This window comes from Marmota flaviventris, chromosome 5 (assembly GCF_047511675.1).
Source record: "Marmota flaviventris isolate mMarFla1 chromosome 5, mMarFla1.hap1, whole genome shotgun sequence".
Classification (NCBI taxonomy): domain Eukaryota; kingdom Metazoa; phylum Chordata; class Mammalia; order Rodentia; family Sciuridae; genus Marmota; species Marmota flaviventris.
Window position 1 is genome coordinate 78,138,212 of NC_092502.1, and position 6,000 is coordinate 78,144,211.

Genomic DNA, 6,000 nt, shown 5'->3' on the forward strand with positions numbered 1-6,000 from the left:
TCCATGTGCTGCTGAGAAGAACGTGTATCCACTTGATGATGGTTGATATATTCTATATATGTCGGTTAAGTCTAGGTTATTGATTGTGTCATTGAGTTCTATAGTTTCTTTATTCAGCTTTTGTCTGGAGGATCTGTCTAATGGCGAGAGCGGTGTGTTGAAGTCACCCATAATTATTGTGTTGTGGTCAATTTGACTTTTGAACTTGAGGAGAGTTTGTTTTATGAATGTTGCTGCACCATTATTTGGTGCATATAAATTGATAATTGTTATGTCTTGTTGGTGAATAGTTCCTTTTAACAGGATATAGTGTCCTTCTTTATCCCTTTTGATTAACTTAGGTTTGAAGTTGAGTTTATTCGATATGAGTATGGCCACTCCTGCTTGCTTCCGAGGGCCATGTGAGTGGTATGATTTTTCCCAACCTTTCACCTTCAGCCTGTGTATGTCTTTTCCTATCATATGAGTCTCCTGAAGGCAGCATATTGTTGGATTTGTTTTTTTGATCCAGGTTACCAGCCTGTGTCTCTTGATTGGTGAGTTTAGTCCATTAACATTTAAGGTTACAATTGAAATATGATTTGTACTTCCAGTCATGTTTATTTATTTATTTATTTATTTTAGTTTGGCTAGTTTTTACTTTTGGGTTGTTTTCCTCCGCCTTTACTGAGATACCTCCCGCTGTTGATTTTGGGCACTGTTTTTCCATTCCTCTTCTTGTAGAATTTTGCCCAAAATGCTTTGCAGTGCTGGTTTTCTGGCTGCGAAATCTTTTAGCTTTTGTTTATCGTGAAGATTTTAATTTCATTGTCAAATCTGAAGCTTAATTTTGCTGGATACAGTATTCTTGGTTGGAATCCATTATTTTTCAGCGTTTGAAATACATTGTTCCAGGATCTTCTCGCTTTCAAAGTCTGTGATGAAAAATCAGCCGTTAACCTAATTGGTTTACCCCTGAATGTAATCTGCCTCCTTTCCCTCGTAGCTTTTAATATTCTCTCCTTGTTCTGTATGTTGGTTATCTTCATAATTATATGTCTTGGAGTTGGCCTATTACAGTTTTGGATGTTTGGGGTCCTGTAGGCTTCCAGGATTTGGCAATCCATTCCATCTTTCATCTCTGGGAAGTTTTCTAGGATTATTTCATTCAATAGGTTGTCCATTCCTTTGGCTTGAATCTCTGTGCCTTCTTCTATCCCAATGACTCTCAAATTTGGTTTTTTGATGAGATCCCATATCTCTTGGATAGATTGCTCGTGAGATTTAAGCATCTTTTCAGTATTGACTATATTCTTTTCAAGTTGATAAACTTTGTCTTCATTATCTGATGTTCTGACTTCTACATGATCTAGTCTATTTGTAATATTCTCGTTAGCATTTTTAATCTGGTTTATGGTTTCTTGCATTTCTAAAATCACTGTTTGGTTTTTTTTTAAGATCTCTATCTCCTGGTAAAGCTCGTTCTTTGCAGTTTGTATTTGTTTGTTTAGTTGGTTTTCAAAATATACTTTCAATTCTTGGATTTGCTGTCTCATGTCTTCTCTAAAATTCCGTTCCATCTGAGTTAGATATGCCTTGATTTCTTTCCCTGTCCATATTTCTGATGCTTCTAGGTCCTCCTGTAGATTTAAGTTGTCCTGCATTATCTGTACTCCTTTTTTCCCTGGTTTTTTCATGTTGTTCACGTTACTTTCCAGCTCTATTTGACTGCTTTGTAACTGCTTTCTCCTATACATTTGTTTTGGCTTTGTTTATATCTGTTGTTTCTCCTTTGTGGTGGGAGATTATGCCTATAGATGTTGGGCTTTATTGTACTTTAGAGCTGATTCATTCAATTTATAAAGGGCTTCCGGATTTTGTATGCATATAGTGATTTGTTTTTTGTTCTTAGGACTTTATGTTGGGTGCTATGAAGGTATACGGGTTAGTATGTCTTGGCTACTTTAGAAGATTGCTCTACTGAAGGGGGATGCTAACCGTCAATTGGATCAGGGTATTGGTAGTAGCTAGGTATTTAGGAGCACTATAGACGGCCTCGAAACATTCACCTGTTTGCATTTAGACAGTTACACGAAATGGAGGACGTAATGCTTGGGATGAAAGTTGGGGGGAAGGGAAAGGAAGGTGCTCTTGAAAAGTAAGAAGGAGGGGGAGTTAGATAGCATAGAGGAGAATGGAAAGAACAATAAAACTTGGAAGGGGAGAGAAAGAGGGAAAAAGGGAGAGAAAAGATAAAATAAAATAAGAAATAAAATTAGGTCTTAGAGATCCATTTTCTTCTCTTCCCGTAGGCAAAGCTGTGCCCTCCAGGCTGAGATTTGCCCTCAATGATTTGCCCTCAACAGCAATCCCTGTAAGGCGGCTCCTGGGAGTCTCTCAATCCTGTTGGTCCAGAGCCGTTTCACTTCTACGGCCCCTCCTCCCCTTCCTCCTGCCAGCCAGCCAGGTCCTGTGCACCGGAGGAGGTTCTCCAAGGATTTGGTTACACTTTCAGCACCTCTGGGTGCTCTATTTCCCTAATGACTGAGCACTCTCTCTGTCATTCATCTAAGCCCCAGTGCTGTGGAGCTGTGTTCTGGGAGTCAATAGTTTAATTTTTCCTGACCCCTTTGGTGGGCACACCTTCGGAGTCTGGCGGCTAAGACCATTGGTGTCGCCACTGGTGGTAATGGGAGTTGGGGGTCGAGGATCCCATCTGCTTCCCTCAGCCCCTTCAATCACGACCACTCCGCTAGCAGTAGGAGGAGTTGGGGGTCTGGAGTGTCCTCTGTTTCCCTCCGCCCCTACTGTCACGCCCTCTCAGTTGGCGGTTGGGGGAGTTGGGGGTGGGGAGTCTTCTCTGCTTCCCTCCGCCCCTACAGTCACACCCACGTCACTGGCAGTATTGGGAGTTGGGGGTCGAGAGTCCTTTGGCCCTTACAGTCACGCCCACGGAGAGATTTTGAAGTTTCCCGGTTGTTTGTATCTGATGCGGGTGGGAGTCACACACCTGCCAAAGTAGATTCCGCTGGTAAGGAATCTCTTTGGCCGAACTTTGGTGACTTCCCCTCTGTGCAATGGCGGGCCCCTGCCTCCTTGCTGGAGTGTCCGAAGGGAGGGGTGGAACTGGCTTGTCTCTGGTCTGACCCAATCTCTGGTTTTAGTTCCCAGTTCGCTATTTCATAAAGGCTTGGTTAGATTTCCTTTGCGCCGTCTCAGGGGGGGAGCCGTTTGCCGGGTGGGCTGGGCCGTTCACAGTGGGGGCGGGGCCGTTAGCAGAGCTGGGAGGGCACAGGCCGTCTGCCGGGTGGGGACCCTTCTCGCCGCGCAGGGCCGCTGGGGGCCGACTGCAGAGCCTGGGGTGGTGGCCGCGGGCGGGGTGCCAGCAGAGCCCGGAGGGCGGGGGCCCCGTTTGCCGGGTGGGCGGGGCCGTTTGCAGAGCCAGGCGGGCAGGGGGCCGTTAGCCGTGTGGGCGGGGCGTTAGCAGCGCCGGGAGGGCACAGGCCGTTTGCCAGGCCAGGCGGGGATCCTTCTCGCTGCGCGGGCCACCAGGGCCGCCTGCAGAGCCGAGCCTGCGCTGGCCGGGGGCGGGGCCGCCAACAGAGCCGGGAGGGCGGGTGGGGGGGGGCGTTTGCCGGGTGGGCGGGGCCGTTAGCAGAGCCAGGCCGGCGCAGGCCGTTTGCTCGGCCAGGCAGGGACCCTTCTCGGCGCGCCGGCCGCCGGAGGCCGCTTGTAGAACCCGGTAGGCAGTGGCCTCGTGGCTAAGAGCCGGGCGGACAGGGTGGCCGATCACCGAGCGAGCGGGGCCGCCAGGAGAGCCAGGATGGCGGGAGCCGTCTCCTGGGCCAGGCGTGGACCCTTCTCACTGCCCCGGGCCGCCGGTGGCCGCTTGCAGAGCCGGTTGGGCGGTGGCTGCAGGATTGGACCTCTGTGCCCGCGGCCGGCCAAGATTCACTTGTCTGGGGCCAACTGTCACCTCTAATATAACTTACTACTTCCTGGCAGGTCTCCTTTCAGCGGAATTTTGCTAGAAGTTCCTCAGTAGGTAGAATGTAGCTGTTTTAATGGGTGTTTCTGATCCGGTTAATGTGGAGATACTGAAAGTGCTGCTTCCTTGCCGGCCGCCATGTTAAAAAGGCCATAAACTATATTTAAAACAACTCACTTGGAAAGGTTTTGTTAAGAGATTTTTAAGGGAAAAAAAGCAATAACACAAAGAAATATCTGATTTTTTTTGTGTGAAATAAGTAGCTTTAAAATTGCCATACATCACTGTAAATAATTATATTAGAAAAGGAAAAATGTAAAAATAATAAACAAGTTACCTAGGGGTAGCAATGAGAAGTAGTTATGTGGATATAAGTGAAAGGTTACCCAAAGTAATTATTAATGATCATTTAAAAACAAAACCACTATGTACTTGACATTAAAATTCATCTGAAAGTTGGTGGCCAAAAACTGACAGAAGAAATTTGCTCCCCCACCCCCCAAACTCTTGAAAAAACAAAACAAAACAAAACTGTAGCATATACCCCAAGTTATTTAACCTCTCCCTTCTGAGCATTCAGTTTTCTTCAAGTTAGGGATTTTTTTTCTTCTTCTTTAAACTTCCTGCACTGTAGAACAAATGACTATCTCACTTAAGATAATAAGGTTGTTACTGTTGTTACCCAGGTCTGTCATCCCATCCAGACCACAAGCTGCCCCATTCAGCAATGTGACCTAGATACCACAGCATAGCAGGAATCCCTGGGGCCTTAAATTGGACAGGATTCTTTTAACCCCCTCCCCCTACACTCCTGCCACTGTTCACAAGCTCTGAGGCTTTCAAATTCTGGTCTCTTTGGTTTCTTTATCTATGAAGTAGGCACAGCAACTTCTAACAGAAATGTAGAAAAGCCTCAGTGGACTGCATCTGTGAGTATTTGACTCAGTCCTTGGTACTTCAGAATCTCTCCATAAATGATAAGCTGTACAGTCATTATCTTATATGTCTCTCACATGTGCTTACATGCTTAGAATGTGTTGGTGTCACCAAAAATGTTTACTATTGTGGGTAGGTATATGAGCATTATTAATATAAAAGAAAGGTCCATGTATTATAATATATTTACATTAATAAACTACTTTTCACAAGTAGGGGGAAAGCAGAATTGATTCAAGATAACAATGTACTTCTATTTAAGTGCATGACTATCTGTGCCACATGATCTTAGTTGGATCTTACCCTTCTACAAATATACATTTGAAGAAGGAAAGTATCGATTATATGTATATGCATATATAATTGATATACATATCCATAAAATTAATATATAGATATATCAATTGTATGTATATGTGTGTATATATGCATATATATATATATATACACACATATATACACATATACATATACATACACACACACATACATTTAAACTAGGAATCTAGTGAAAATGATCATAATGCTGTTGAGCACTGAATCATTAATCATCACTTGCACAGTTGAGAAAATGTTCCAGCTCTTGCCAAATGCACTGTTTACTGAAAAGAAGCCAACATTTAACAGTGAAAAGATAACATACTTGGAAAAGTAAAATGAAACACAGAATTCATCTTGTGTATATTAAATATGTTTCTGGAAGATATTTAATTTGTGATTTGAACCTCAGAACTCCTATGTTAAGGCAGTGTACATGAGGAATTGTCTTCCCTGCAAAACTAGACTAAACACTTATGTATTTCTCAATAGAAACAACCACTAAAGCAAAGCATCAGTAAAATTTCTTAAAAGCACCAGTAAAAATTGAAATTATTTCTTGGGTAAGAAAATTTTTCTTATAATAATACACTTGTTCTTTAAAATGAGTCCTATTTATTAAGATATTTAGAAGTAACACAAAGAAAGAGAAACAAAGTCATTACTAGTCTCATTACCCAAATACACGGTTAATGATTTGGTGCATTTCATCTAGTCTTATTCTTTTCCAAGGTTAAATTAATTGTCTATGTAGTTAAAATGTTGCTGTTTGTACAGGT